General features: G+C 39.1%; 1 protein-coding gene across 1 annotated transcript in view; it reads right to left on the reverse strand.

Moving 5' to 3' along the window:
• Positions 1 to 15435, reverse strand: part of LOC146981176 (nuclear factor 7, brain-like) — a 454853-nt gene that overhangs the window by 134246 nt on the left and 305172 nt on the right. The gene's annotated exons all lie outside the window — the stretch shown is intronic.

Raw genomic sequence — 15435 nt, forward strand, 5'->3', positions numbered from 1 at the left:
ACATCCTTTGAGAGCAAAATATCACACGTGGAGGGGGGGCTGGGGGTGCAGTCGGGGGGAGGGGGGGCACACAACTCAACACAAGAGCAGCAATTATCTTCTGTCAAATTAAGTACTTGTGCATGAATAATTTGCATGGATCTCGCCTGTCTCACATGTTTTCTTACTGTATAATCAAAGTATGAAATATACATGAGAGACAACACACACACTGTCATCATGTACAGACAGTACTGTACATGTACTTCCTGCAGCCTGTGTGGCTCTGAAATAAACTTCAACGTATAGTTCAACATTTTGGCAAATTGGCCCATTGCCATAATCCCTATATAGCAGTAGGTTCGTTACCTTAATTGTCGGTGCAAGCTATTTTTAGAACGGCAGAGCAGAGCCGTGAGCTGCTCAGAGCTACGCTACGGAGGCTCATGGGATTTCTTGGTTTCCCTCATCAAACTCATCAAATACACAATCCAACAACTCCACAACGCTCTGGTGGACAAGTTGTGACCTGCACATTCACCACGCTATGAGATAATAACACAACGTTACCAGAGAGAGTTGTTTTAGAGGTAAATGCAGAGACTGCTTGCTGAAAAACTGTCCCTGAAGGCAACGTGCATCAGCGGTTTTGCATGAATTTACCTCTAAAACAACTCTGTCTCATAACGTTCTGTTATTATCTCATAGCGTGGTGAATGTGCAGGTCACAACTTGTCCACCAGAGCATTTTGGAGTTGTTGGATTGTGTATTTGATGAGTTTGATGAGGGAAACCAAGAAATCCCATGAGCCTCTGTAGCGCTCGCGGCTCTGCTCTGCCGTTCTAAAAATAGCTTGCACTGACAAATAAAGGTAATGAACCTACTGCTAAGACTATAGGCAGTATTACAGTTTATATTATGGCAATGGGCCAATTTCCTAAAATGTTGAACTATCCCTTTAAACAAGACTTAGGAAGAATATTTAGTTGTTGTTATTATGAATTTGTAGGCTTTTGAGGCTCACGCACATTATTTACCATAATTGCAATGTAACAATACTGTGTTACAAGCTCATTTAAATTATTACTCAGGTAAAATATCATCAGAAAATTGAATTATTTCTATTCTACTTTTATTTTATAGTGTTAAAAAGAAAAACTGCAGAGTGGAAAACGCCACCTGTGACTCTTTAAGTTTTATTTCTCATGTAATTTCATTATTGTTATTAATTTATTGCCATATAAGAGGCATTTCACTGTTGTTTCTGGTTCAGTATTTGTATAGAGGACTTAAAATGAGGCCAGTTGATGAGCACTGGTTCACCCCCCCCCCCCCCCCTCCTTTCTCAGTTTACCTCTCACTCTTCGTGCCTCCCTCACACTCAGCCACTTACTGTTTATCCTTATCCTTTACTGTCTACTTCCTGTCTCATGCTCAGGAACCTGTCAGTGCTAATGGAGTGTGAACAACAGGAAACAAAACAAAAAAAAAAAAGCAAAAGCAAAAGGACGATATGGTCGTCCACAGCCACCGGTGCCAGCCTGAATCAACACACACACACACACACACATAACACACACACACACACCATGTGAGAGCAAGAGAGAAGAGCTTGAACTGTGTGTGTGTCCAAGTGTCTCGGAGAAGAAGTAGGTCAGGAGACATGAGGCCTGTGAGCATGAGAATAACACACAGCGACATAAACAGCCAACACACCAACACTTCATCCTGCCTATCTGCAGCCGTCACAACACCCAACAACAAACACACTCTCCCCCTCTTTCTCTCCCTCTCTCCTCTCCCTCTTCCTCCCTCCTCCCCTCACTGACCCTTGTTGTGAGAACAGGATTTGGTCCTTACAAAGTAAAGGTTAGGTTAGATTCACACTCTGAAATATGAGTGAGGGTCAATCTCAAATACTTTTAAACAATAAACAGATTGTTTAAAAGTATTTGAGATTCTCACAAACTTTGATCTATGATCATGATCCTCTGAGAATAACTCTGTTCATCCCTGAATTTTCCTCTTTGTATATAACCGAAGCACATTACAGGGCAAACTTATGAAGTATGGTGGCCCTGAAGGATCAATAATAGGTAAGAAAACTGGGACTACTATGCTGCAAAACGGGGACTATAGGTGGAAATTAGCAAACGCTGCAATAACCTGGCTCAAGACATCTTTTCTTGTCCTACGAGATTAATGTTTATTTGTGAATTGTCACAAATGAGGCCTGTGAGCATGGGTATAACACACAGCGACATAAACAGCCAACACACACAACACTTCATCCTGCCTATCTGCAGCCGTCACAACACCCAACAACAAACACACTCCCCCTCTTTCTCTCTCTCTCCCTCCTCCCAGCACTGGCCCTTGTTGTGAGTACAGGATTTGGTCCCTTACAAAGTAAAGGTTAGGTTAGATTCACACTCTGAAATATGTATGCAACTAAAAGTAGCCCGAGGTGCGGCTGGATGAAAAGCGTCCACCCACCGTGAGGAATACGCTCTGTTTCTCACGTCTCGTCTGCACCGACTGACTCCAGCCATCTGTAACCTGCTGCATGCATCCACTTCAGGACGGACGGGGAAATATTTATTTATAAGATGTCAGTTCTTAGAAAACAGCACCTGAACTCAGGAAGGAAGGACAGGACCAGACCAGACCAGACAGGCAGGGCCGTTGTATAGGGGAGAAAGGTGATGATAATTCTAGGGGCCCAGCGCCCAGTGGGGCCCATAAAAAACCCCAGTAGTCTAATCTTTGTATGACTGATTTATTCTGTGTAAGACCCTGACTAATACTCATAGTACACTGTAAAAACTCAACATCTTTCCAAGAATATTTGTCTTATTTCTTGTCCAAATGTCTCATTTCTAGTCAAAGCTAATCTCTTTCCACTTTTTCATAATTTTTTATTTTTTTTTAGATCATTTTCACTTGTTTCAAACAATTTTTCACTTGAAATAAGTAGAAAAATCTGCCAGTGAAAGCATATTTTTTGTGCTTGTAACAAGGAAGAAAAACTTGTTCCACTATCAGATTTTTTCTACTTATTCCAAGTGAAAATATGCTTGAAAGGAGTAAAAAAAAGTGTCTAAAAACAAGCTACTTTTAATATGATGTGTCTTACTTTAAGTATTTGTTTTGACTAGAAATAAGACAAATATTCTTGAGTTTTTGCAGTGTAATGCTGCATTAGCATCAAAACAAAGTAGGCTAAATAAAAAATGATAATACATACGTAGCCTAAGAAAAAAAACTGGAAAAGTTAGGGGGAGGGGCCCACTTTAGTATTCTTTAAGGGGGCCCAGAATTCCTAGCAACGGCCCTGCAGACAGGTGCAAGCTTTGTGTCTCTATAGCTATATGTGGTTGTTGTCATGGTGAAGAAAAACATCTTTGTCAACACCGTGAGTGTCATCATCATCCATCCATCCAACCAACCAACCTATGGCCCCATTTTGCACCAAGTCATCCTCTTTCTATCAGAACTGAGGCAGAAAAATAACGTTAAAAAAAAAGAAGTAGAAGTCACAATTGGAGTAAAATCCCAGCGAGGTGCGTCACTTTTACTGTCCCCTTTACAGTAAACACTGGACTGAATTTGCAGCATGTTTGTTGATTTTTCTCTTCTTTTTTTGCAGCACATGAGCTGTCGAACTGATGAAGATGTTTTCTGAGCACGTTAGTTCATTTTCTGTTGCCGTGTATTGAGCTCTCTAGGCCACCGTACTGAGTAATGAGCCGTAATGGGCGGCGCAGCTACAACCTGGTAAACTATGGGAATCAGATGAAACAGAAGTGTTTCCAATGGGACACTAAATACGGACGGACAGATAGATAGATAGATAGATAGATAGATAGAATTGAGAGTCAGAGAAATAGAGAGAGGGTGAGATACAGTAGAATATGGAGAGAAAGAGAAATAGAGATATAGTTTTGAGATAGAAAAGAAAGAAGTAAAAAGACTGAGAAACGGAGTAGATAGAAAGAAATAAAGAAAGACAGAGTGAGGGGGATGGATGGATGGATGGATGGATGGATGGATGGATGGATGGATGGATGGATGGATGGATGGATGGATGGATAGATAGATAGATAGATAGATAGATAGATAGATAGATAGATAGATAGATAGATAGATAGATAGATAGATAGATAGATAGATAGATAGATAGATAGATAGATAGATAGATAGATAGATAGATAGATAGATAGATAGATAGATAGATAGATAGGAAAGTAAGAAAGAAAGAAAAGGACAGGTATAGATAGATAGACAGACAGACAGACAGACAGACAGACAGATAGATAAGAAAGAAAGAAAGAAAGAAAAGGACGGGTATAGACAGACAGACGGATAGATAGATAGATAGATAGATAGATAGATAGATAGATAGATAGATAGATAGATAGATAGATAGATAGATAGATAGATAGATAGATAGATAGATAGACAGACAGACAGACAGACAGACAGACAGATAGACAGACAGATAGATAAGAAAGAAAGAAAGAAAGAAAGAAAGAAAGAAAGAAAGAAAGAAAGAAAGAAAGAAAGAAAGAAAGAAAGAAAGAAAGAAAGAAAGAAAGAAAAGGACAGGTATAGACAGACAGACAGACAGACAGACAGACAGACAGACAGACAGATAGATAGATAGATAGATAGATAGATAGATAGATAGATAGATAGATAGATAGATAGATAGATAGATAGACAGACAGACAGACAGACAGACAGACAGATAGATAAGAAAGAAAGAAAGAAAGAAAGAAAGAAAGAAAGAAAGAAAGAAAGAAAGAAAGAAAGAAAGAAAGAAAGAAAAGGACAGGTATAGATAGACAGACAGACAGACAGACAGACAGACAGACAGACAGACAGACAGACAGACAGACAGACAGACAGACAGACAGACAGACAGACAGACAGACAGACAGACAGACAGACAGACAGATAGATAGATAGATAGATAGATAGATAGATAGATAGATAGATAGATAGATAGATAGATAGATAGATAGATAGATCTGCAGGTGAGGGGCCACAGGTGAGCCGAGTGGCGCTGCTCGTCCGTGGCCGAGACGAGCCAGACGCCTCAAGGACATCAACACATCACATCACAACACAACACAACACAACACGCGGCTGTGTGGGCATCAGCATCATCACAGGCGGCACGGAGACGGTGAAGGAGCAGCTAAGTGTGCGCATTCACTGCCATAGCAACTACCCCAGCCCATAATAATAACACACATACAGACAGTACTGTACTCTGAGCTTCATCGGAGGATTCATGTGTGATGAGCTGTGCTGCTGCTGCTGCTGCTGGTCTGATTGTCCTTCATTGTGACTCAGACTCAGCCACAGTGCAGCTCATTTTAAAGGGTCAGTGCACCCCCCCCCCCGCCCAAAAAACAGGATGTAATGTTGTTAATTGGTTATCCATGGTTGGGGTTGTTCCACGTCTTCGGATACATTCATATTTTCCTGCTATAATCTTGTTTGTGGTGAGGGGAAAAATTCAGTGGAGTCACCTGACGAAGCACAAACATGTTAAGATGCTGCTGGATTTGATTAAAGTCGCTGGGAGCTGCTGCCAGAGATGGACAGAGTACTCGACCCCAGTACTTGAGTAAGAGTACAAATACTACTGGTCAAAATTTACTCTGTTACAAGTAAAAGTAGCATGTTACTCGAGTAAGAGTAAAAAAGTACTTGCTTTTAAAGGTACTTAAGTATCCAAAAGTACATGCTTTTAAATTTACTTTAAGTAAAAGTAAGAGTAAGAGTAAATTTCTTATTTTTCATCAATGAATTACTATAATTTTTTTCTAAATGAATTAAAGGAGCTTTTAACTCTTGTTTGTGAGAATGAACTCTTTGAAACCACCTGAACTGATGTGCTGCTTTTAGGGGTCAGGGTTTCCCTCTTTGACAAACACAGCTTGTGTCCAATAGGACTTTAGAAAAAAAAAAAAGAGCAGACCTGAAAGTAACGAGTACTTTTCAGCCTTCCTAGAAATTAACTCGAGTAAAAGTAAAAATATTTGTCTTGGAAATGTATTCAAGTAAAAGTAATAAGTACCAAAGAAATCTAATACTCAAGTAAAGTACAAATCCTCTGGATATGTACTCAAGTACAGTACTCAAGTAAATTGACTAAATTACTGTCCACCACTGGCTGCTGCCGACACTGAAATCTCCTGTTTAAGTTGGAAATGTCCTCAGCTGTGCTCCTATAGCTCCTCCTATGGATGGCAGTGAGGGTCAATCTCAAATACTTTTAAACAGATTATCACAAACTTTGATCTAAGTTCATGATCCTCTGAGAATAACTCTGTCCATCCCTGAACTTTCCTCTTTGTATACAGCCGAAGCACATTACAGGGCAAACATATGAAGTATGGTGACCCTGATTGGATCAATAATACACTGCAGTGTAGGCTATAAGTGTAAGAAAACTGGGACTACTATGCTGCAAATCAGGAACTACAGGTGGAAATTAGCAAATGCTGTTTTAACCTGGATCAAGCCATCTTTTCTTGTCCTATGTGATTAATGTTTTTTTGTGCATCATTGTCCTTGTTTTAAATAAATAAATTCATATCCTATCCTAAAACACATGTGCAAAGATAAAAATGTGCAACAAATTCAGAAAACCAACTTTTGAATTTGACAATGCGCAATTTCAGTGTTTCCAGGAACAGAAAAAAAGTGACAGACCTGGCTGAAGGTTAATGCTAAGCTAATTGTACACACTAACAATAATATGAAACATGAAACATGAAACCAAAACCAAAAAACTCACCTTATTTACAATTACAAACAACCCTAACTTAAGTCAAGAAACATTGAACAAAAAGCTTGCCTCAGCTTGGTCTGTCACTTTTATCTGTCGCCAGAAACACGTGTTACGTTTACGTATTTTTGCAGATTATGTTTTGTCAAGATGAATTTGAATTTGTAGCTTTTGTGTCTTTGCATGTGTTTTCTCTTCTTAAGCTGCTGCAGTCAGTGCATTGAGCCTTCAGGGCCACCGTAGCCGATACTGACGCTCTTTAAAAAGTGAAGATGCTTTCAAAAGAGCATCCCACAGCTCTTCTGTGGACTCGTCTGTCTCTTCATGTGATCACACACACTGCCTCCATGATGCTGAGATCAGGGCTCTGCAGGGGCCGGACCATCTGCTGCAGGAAGAACCTGCACTTCTAAAGCCGCTCAAAGCTTCGCACGGCGCTGTGACTTCAACATCGACAGGACGAACCGGTGATGTGTTGATGAATTGAAAAGTGTTTAACTGCATTCATGGTTCCTAGAGGATGATCCATGATCCTTTGATCTTTTTAGCTCCATATTAAAATCAAGGAAAACTGACACTCCTGTGAGCGAATTACCTTATACAGGTAATTAGGGAAAACAAACTATTTCATTCTCTCCATTTCAGCTGATTTTGAACATCAAACAACTGAACTAACAACTTAGGTTTAACTTGATTCAGGTTAACCCTAGAACACTAACGTTACAAAAAGTTTTTACCCGATATAATATACCCATAAAAAAATATTTCTCACCAAAGTATATTAAAATACAACAATACATGGCAAATTGAAGTACACTTCCTTAATTTTCCACTAGGCTATACAATGTTTCACAAAATGAAAAAAAGGTATCATGGTGACCCTATAAAAAATTTGTGATTTTTTTTGTTTTTTTTAACAAAAACTTCCTTAAAAAAAAACTAATGGAGCTGGGACTTTGTCCTTCAGACCACCCATTTGTGGGACATTTGAGCCTTATTTGGTGGAGTTCAAAGAAAAAAGAAACATTTTCAGCATCACCAGAAACGGTCGCCTGATTTAGATACATAAACACTAACGTCGGGTGAAATCCACCCGAACATGTGCCTGCTGAAAAAACTAGGGATGGGAGCAGGGTAACATGCCTACCTTCAATGACGTCACTGAGCAGGATGAAGCTACCAGGGACCCATGAAACTCAGACAACAGCAACATAATGAAAATTATGAAACAATAATTTCATGGGTGAAAATCACACTAATGCTGCTCGTTTTGCACACTTCCATACAGTAGGCCTACTTACCGCATACAAACTATTTTGAGTGTGCAAGTGCACCAATGTGTCAGATTATAGAAGCCATTATTGGGTAAATCTAGCTGTCTGACCTGAATTAGCTACTGCCAATACGGTGTGGTGTCCGTGGCTAACTATCACCGGCTTAATGTTACCCACAAGTTAGCACTAGCTGTCGCATTTTGCTTGTTAAGCTACTTGTTAAGCCTCTGACCACACATCAAATGCTGAAATCTTCTACAATCTCTCTTCAATGGGCAAAAGTTGCGACCGTCATTTCTGGTAAGTTCACAACGACCGTATTTGATTTGAGACGAAACTACCTTGTCGAAATTTGTGCATTACAGAGGTAAAGTGTACACAACACTGCTCTACTGTGTCATATTCATCTGTCTTTAAAACGTTGATTAATAAAAAGTTAATTATATAATCTCATATTTCCAGATCGGTTTTAAATCTGGGCAAACACAGGATAATTCACAGTTTGATGACAGCATACATTGATGTAAGACATGAATTAGAGACAGTATAGCCTACTGAATAAACAGGTGAAGTCTTTTTAAGCTTTGTGGTGCAGAATATTAACGCTTTCTATTTGCATTTCTATTCCTGTTTTCACTTTATAACGATGTTGATGTGTGACCGATGCGAACCTCCAAGGCCACCACAGCCTCTTTATTCCACACACACACAACTCACACATACCTCACCTCAGGTAAATAAAATGCAAAGATGGTCTTCTATCTTATAATCCAGACATTAATATTCACCGTCACCTTTCACCTCTTAACTTGCAGAAACTGCAGGTAAAAGCAAGAGTGAGGACAGACTGAGAGGAACTCACGGGAAATCAGAGGTGAGATTCACTTTTCAGCTGAAATGTCGACATTGTGACAAAAATATAAAGGAGATCGTTTTTTATCAGGTAAGAGAATATTCATCGCCTTAATATGCTCCTGTCTGTCTTCCTTTAACTTGTTTCTGTTACTTCAAAACATTTATAGTTTGGATAAAATCAAAATCACATGATTTATTATGAAAATACGTCTGCTTGTATCTATTTAAGAACTACGACATTAAATGCTTCAAAGAGTTTCTTGACAGCAGATTTAGCTGCATTTGATTAAATCTAACTTGACTGATCGTGTTAGACTTCATTTTAAGGGGGAAAGTACAAAGACTAAGATCAGTTTACGTTTATCAGAGAGGAACTTCTGTTTGGTTTTAACTCCTCCAACCATGGGATCATTTAAATAAAAACCAGACAGACATGATGCAATAAAAGAAATGTTGAGCAACTTAACCACAGACAAGGTTTAAGCGTTGCTGCATGAATCTGTTAAACATCGGGACAAGATTAACACGACGTGACCCAGCTTTGATTGTTGATCTCAGGTTATGATTCACTACCAACACCAAATTTAAGAGTTAAAGAATCAACAACAAAAAAATCCACCAAATGGATCTTCCTCAAGTTTTTAACTATATGAAAAAGAGTTTAAACAAAAGTGTTGAATGCGTTGCAAAGTAAACGATGAGCAGTGAAGCCTGTTTAGTTCCTTTTTAATGACTTGGATTTATAAAGCACTTTTCATACCCGAGGCGCAGGGCCGGCCCCTGGCATAAACACTCTATGCGGTTGTTTAGGGCCACAGCCGTTAGGTGGGGGGCCACATGATGGGGTTCATTCAAGTCATTTAAACATCCTGAGGTGGACACTCACGCTATGAGCTTTATATGTAATGTGAAGTCAATATTCAGCTTCTTTTATCTCACATTTGAGACATTAGGTGAAAATAGAATGCCAGAAATGACAACATTTGTGCTCAAAAAGCAATCTTACAAAATTTCATTTTAGACTTGTTTTCTACACTTATCTATAATTACTGTATTCATATCCTATTTCAAGCACCAAAACAGTTCATTCTCATGACTGAAGGAGTGTTTTCACAAGGGATTTGACATTTTTCAAAAAGCAGACCTCAAATTTCCAGCATTTGGCCCAAATTATTTCTTTATACAGTGTTCTAGGACAAATTGGCCTCAGTGTGCTTACAGCGGAGGTTCTAATATTTAGACATAAAACACTTGAGTATTGTTACATCTGCAAGTATCTTAAAAAGATAAATTTAAGAAAATATGTTAAATTCGAGAAAATGGCCTCAAACCTCAGAGGGCATAAACATGTCTGTATTCAGTTTTAACCAGTGATTTGGTGTTTGCGCTTAGAGTGCAGGGCCACAAACAAAAATATTGTTTAGGGCCACCAAAATCCTAGGGCCGGCCCTGCCGAGGCGCTTTATTCATTCGTACCACATTCACACTGTAGGTGGTAAGCTACGAGTCGACTATAGCCAGACAGAAGTGTGGCTGCCAGTGTGCACCCCTGTGACCGTGTCTTTAACAGCTGACTATCATCTGCATAGAAATGAAACTATTTTTGGTACGTCTGTTTTTGGTATGTCTAATCCAGGGATGGGTTCTTTTTAAATCTAATGACGTTAAACTGGGGGAAACAGTTGACTATCATCTGCATAGAAATGAAACATCTCTGCATATATCACAGTGTGCTCATCGTTTACCTGATGTAAAATGAACAGAAGGCATGAATCAAGTCCTGGAGCTCACAACACACACACACAACATACAGCATACATAATAGATATAATAAATAATAAAATAAATAAATAAAATAAAACCAGGGTAGGATGACAAGACATCATGACAAAGATCACAGTGCACAACGCATTGTGAGAACATAGTTCATATTGGAGGCGACCCCTGAAATATTTATTATTCATGTGGCACAAATCTGTTTTTAGCATCAAGAATATTTCAAGTATTTCAGTCTTGCATACATTTTAAATATTGAAATGAAACAGTTTACATATGCTAGTATTTCACAAAGTGACACTCCAGGTTTCCTTTAGCACTAAGGTTATATAACTTTAATCTGAAATCTAAATCTAAAAACATAGGTGTTGTACTAATACTGTATTTTTTGGCTGTAATCCAGAGCTGCAGACAGAGGAGGAAGTCTGGCTACAGTCAATGAAGGACACAACAGCTGACTCATGACTTCTAGGTCAGTCCTAAAAAAAGAAAAACACGCCATCAGTGGAAAAAAAAAAAAAAAAACTCTGCAGGTCTCTCAGTTTTTAAAGTAATTACTTGACAGTCTAACGCTCTCTCCACTTTCTGTCTGAGACTCGCACACAGCAGGGCAACCGGTGAATTTCATGCTTCAGTAATTGTTTTACATTTAAAGGGCATTTTCTGACACATTTCCTGCCAGGCTTGTAATATTTAATCAGAAGTTCAGCCTCCGTGGTGAACTGTCAAACTTCTTCTCATCACCTTTTCACACTTGTCACGACGGCCACAGATGAGTTTCTCCTTTTGACCCCGTGTTCCTGTTTTTAAACTGTAACTGCTGATGTCCTTGTTTTGTTTTTATCTCAACTTCCCACATGTTTCATGACATAATGTCCTAAGATCCAAGCTATGGTTTCTTTTTGTTCATGTGTGCAATGAAATGTATCTTGAAGGCAAATAATTTAACTTTTGAGGTACATACCTTTTAGCTGCATGTATGACCTTTAAAAACACAAAATCCAAAAGGAGAAAAGCATTTTAAACTTACTTACAGACATGCTTTTACACTTAATGATAGGAAATGTAAAACAAATGGAACATCTTTGTAGAAGAAAAGATGCATATCCCCCAGTTTAGCATAAAAAAAACATCCACACCCATTTCAGACCCATTCTTTCTTCTTGTACTTTTATTTATTTTCATCACAGGATGACGTTTAAACAAGAACCTTTAGCACATTGTTAGTTAATAGTCAATATGCCCGTACTGTTGTGGAACCACTGTGATCAATCACTTTTAAAAGTGTCACCTGGTTTCTGCCCATTAAAGAGGAACTATGCAAGATTTTTTACCCTAATTGAACAGCTTTGGAGTAATTGTGATGGTTAAATGACTTGTTACAGGGAGAATGGAGGCTCTCTGCCTTCCACTGGGCGTCTCTTGGCCGAAAACCAACCTTACAAGCCCAAGATCTCTCCTCTGCGGCACCATCTCTTGTTTATGACAGATATGACTACACAAATATACACATTGTAACACGTATGATATATAACATTATCCACCATTCAAAGGATTGCTTTCGCCCCAGCTTCGTTGAAAACAAATGGGGGGCTAGCAAAATAGCGACCAGACTTGCATAGTTCCACTTTAAGAGGATGTGTTTACCAGCAGTCACTTGACCTAATTTTGAAAATAAAGTCACTAAAGGGGTCTGAAAATGAAAAATGTAATGTAATGTAATGTAATGAAAACTGTTAGCACCAAATTATTTTGGAAGAGCAACATCTAGTAGGAACAGTCCAACACTTGGTACTAATTTGGTACAAAGTGCCTTCAAACTTAAGTTAGGGTTAGTTCACTTGTAGTAACCAGTGTGAGAAATGTTTTAACAGAAAACAAGGAGCTCCCAAGAAGTGGCTGAAACAAACAAAGAACGACAACTTCGCCCAACACACGACAACTTAATGCCATTGAAAATTTATTGTGATATTTGATAGTTTACATTAGAGTGAAAACAGACATGTGACATGGCTTTACTAAGACAGAATGCAAAGCAATGTAGTCAAATAAAAAGCATATAATATTTTTTGTTTTTAAATTTAGGAAAAAAAATAAAAATAAAACAGGCACGACATATAGCCATTATAAATACAACATGCTTTAGACCTTAAACTGTATTATTAACAGTCCTAAGAAAAGAACTTGTACAGTCTTTTCCCCCTGTGTAACCATCTTGCCTTTTGATCAACATCCTTTCAGGTATGTGTCAGACAGTAACAGAGCTCAAAAAGTAGGTAGCCAGTGTCACGATAAAAACAAAAAATAACAATAATAATAATAATAATAATAAAAAGTAAACAGTATTCAGCAGCAAGTATCTACACACTGTTCGTCCAGGCTGCTTTGACGCTGTTGAGTTCAGAGGATCAAAACATTCTACGGAAAGACGAGTGTCATGAGTGGCAGGATTTTTCCGCTTTTAATTTTGGTATAACTGTTGAATCTCCAGGAGACACTCGACCCCCCGTGACCCCCCGTGACCCCGTGTGACCCCCCCACCCCACCCCCCACCCCCCACCCCTCCAACCCCGGCTTCCCTCCTGCCGTTTGACACATGACACCGTCGCATTCGCTAGAACCTGGTTCTTTATTTGGTACAACACCGGCGGTGACACTGGCAACTGCTGCTTTTTGTTGGTTCAACTTGGACTGACTGATCGAAAAGGGTGTGTGTGTGTGTGTGTGTGTGTGTGTGTGTGTGCGTGTGTATGTGTGTGTGTGTATGTGTGTGTCTGTTTGTTTGTGTGTATAGAAGATCTGCAGCTGGGTCAAAAAAAAAAAAAAGAAAAAAAAAAAAAGATCTCCCAGCAACCACTGCTGGCGCCATGTTGGAGGCCGTTTGGAGAAAATGGCTGCATGTGTGTGTGTGTGTAACAAGTGGAAAGTGGGACCAGTGTAGATATTATTAACATGGCTGTATTAATATCAGAGGGTACAGAAGATTAGTCGATTGGGTCCTTTATCAATAATTATGATCAGTTATTGAGTGTGAAATGTAAAAAAAAAAAAAATCCAATAGCACCAGCTTCTAAAATGTAAATATTTCGAAGTAAGGGATTGTAATCTTTATATCTTTGTATTTCCGACTGACATATTTTATTTGGGCGTGAGGAGGATGTAACAATGAGTCTCTTATTACACTGGACATTCAATAAGTTATTTAACAGGATAACCGTCAGATGTATTGATAATAAATAATTAATAATGCTGCCCTGCCTGAGCTTTTTCTCTGTGTTGGGGATTTGACACAGAAAAAAAAAGATGGAAGCAATTTGATAAAATAATATCAGTACAAAGTGAACCTGGACCAGTTGTAGATTAACAATTTGGACAAATCTGCTGCAATTGATTAGGAGTGTGAGTGATAATTTCAGAGTGGTCGTGGGGCTTTTGAGGCCCCTCAGGAGTCTCTGGAGTTTCCAGACTTTATATATTAAAGTAGATCTGATTATTAACTACAAATGCTGAACTTTGTGATCCTGAACAGCACTAGAACGTGTGTCACTTGAAGGACCTTGAAGGCCACACCGAGCCTCAACTATCCTCCCATAAATGGTGCATTCAGGTGCTCCTCCATAACTTACAGTTATCACAGAGCTGCAGATGTTTGAGTTACTGACATCGCAAAACTCTGAAACACGCTCCAAAAACAAAACCAGCCACCGATTTTCAAGATTTTTCTGTTAAATGTTGTTTTTAAGGCCAAAAAAAAAAAAAAAAGATCTTTCAGTCTCAGTAGTTTTCAAGTTTATCACCAGGAAACGGCGGTGTGACAGAGTTTACTTTACGTAGATCACCTGAATGCACCATTTACAGAGCGATTGTATAAGGTTCTTGTTTTTTTTTTGGGAGTGCGTGTGTGCAGGGGGGGATTGTGGGATATCGCAACTGATAACGAGTTGACGTTATCATCAAAACAATCAAATCAGCTCAGGACCTCCAACATGGCGGCCAGAGAGACACTGACTGTGGCGGCGGCGGCGGCGGCGGTGGTGGTGAAAGGGTTTCGTAAAGGCTCTCCCTGTGACATGGTGGGAGATTCCAGCTCGCCCTCAACGTCTTCATGGCTCAGCAGAGACCTAAACACCGGCCCCCTCTAACGGGCTCTCACCACACCAGCTAATTAAACAAGCTAACAGAAAAAAAAAAAAGCAAAAAACAAACCAAACACAACAGGGATAAATCACTTCCAAACAAAACTAGCGTGACTCTAGACATGCCCGAAATAAACAAATTGATTGATTGACTCTCGGCCTGACAGATCACCAGGAGAGACAGTGACACCAAACAAAGAAAGAAAAGAAAAGAAAAATCAAAGAAAAGAAAAAGAAAAAGAAAGAAAACAGGACAAATAATAACAATAATAACAACAAGAATAATAATAATAGTAACAACAACAACAACGATAAAAAAAAAACTTCCAAACACAAGAGAGGAAATAAACTGTCCGAGGAAAAGGAAGTAAACATTCACTTTGGTGTGCAGGCATGCATGTGGGCTAATACACATGCATGCACACACACACACACGCACACTCTCACACACGCTCACACACACACACACACACACACACTCAGCCAGAGGTACAGTGAACAAAAGTGCTTCAAGTTGGGGAAGTAAAAGAACTAACCCAGTAGAAATACGTATAAAACCTTAAATATGTTACTTTATGTACAAAAAACTGTAACACGGGCCAATAATCA

The sequence above is a fragment of the Trachurus japonicus genome, chromosome 9, assembly GCF_045865225.1.
Source record: "Trachurus japonicus isolate A0001 chromosome 9, Traja_1.0".
NCBI lineage: Eukaryota > Metazoa > Chordata > Actinopteri > Carangiformes > Carangidae > Trachurus > Trachurus japonicus.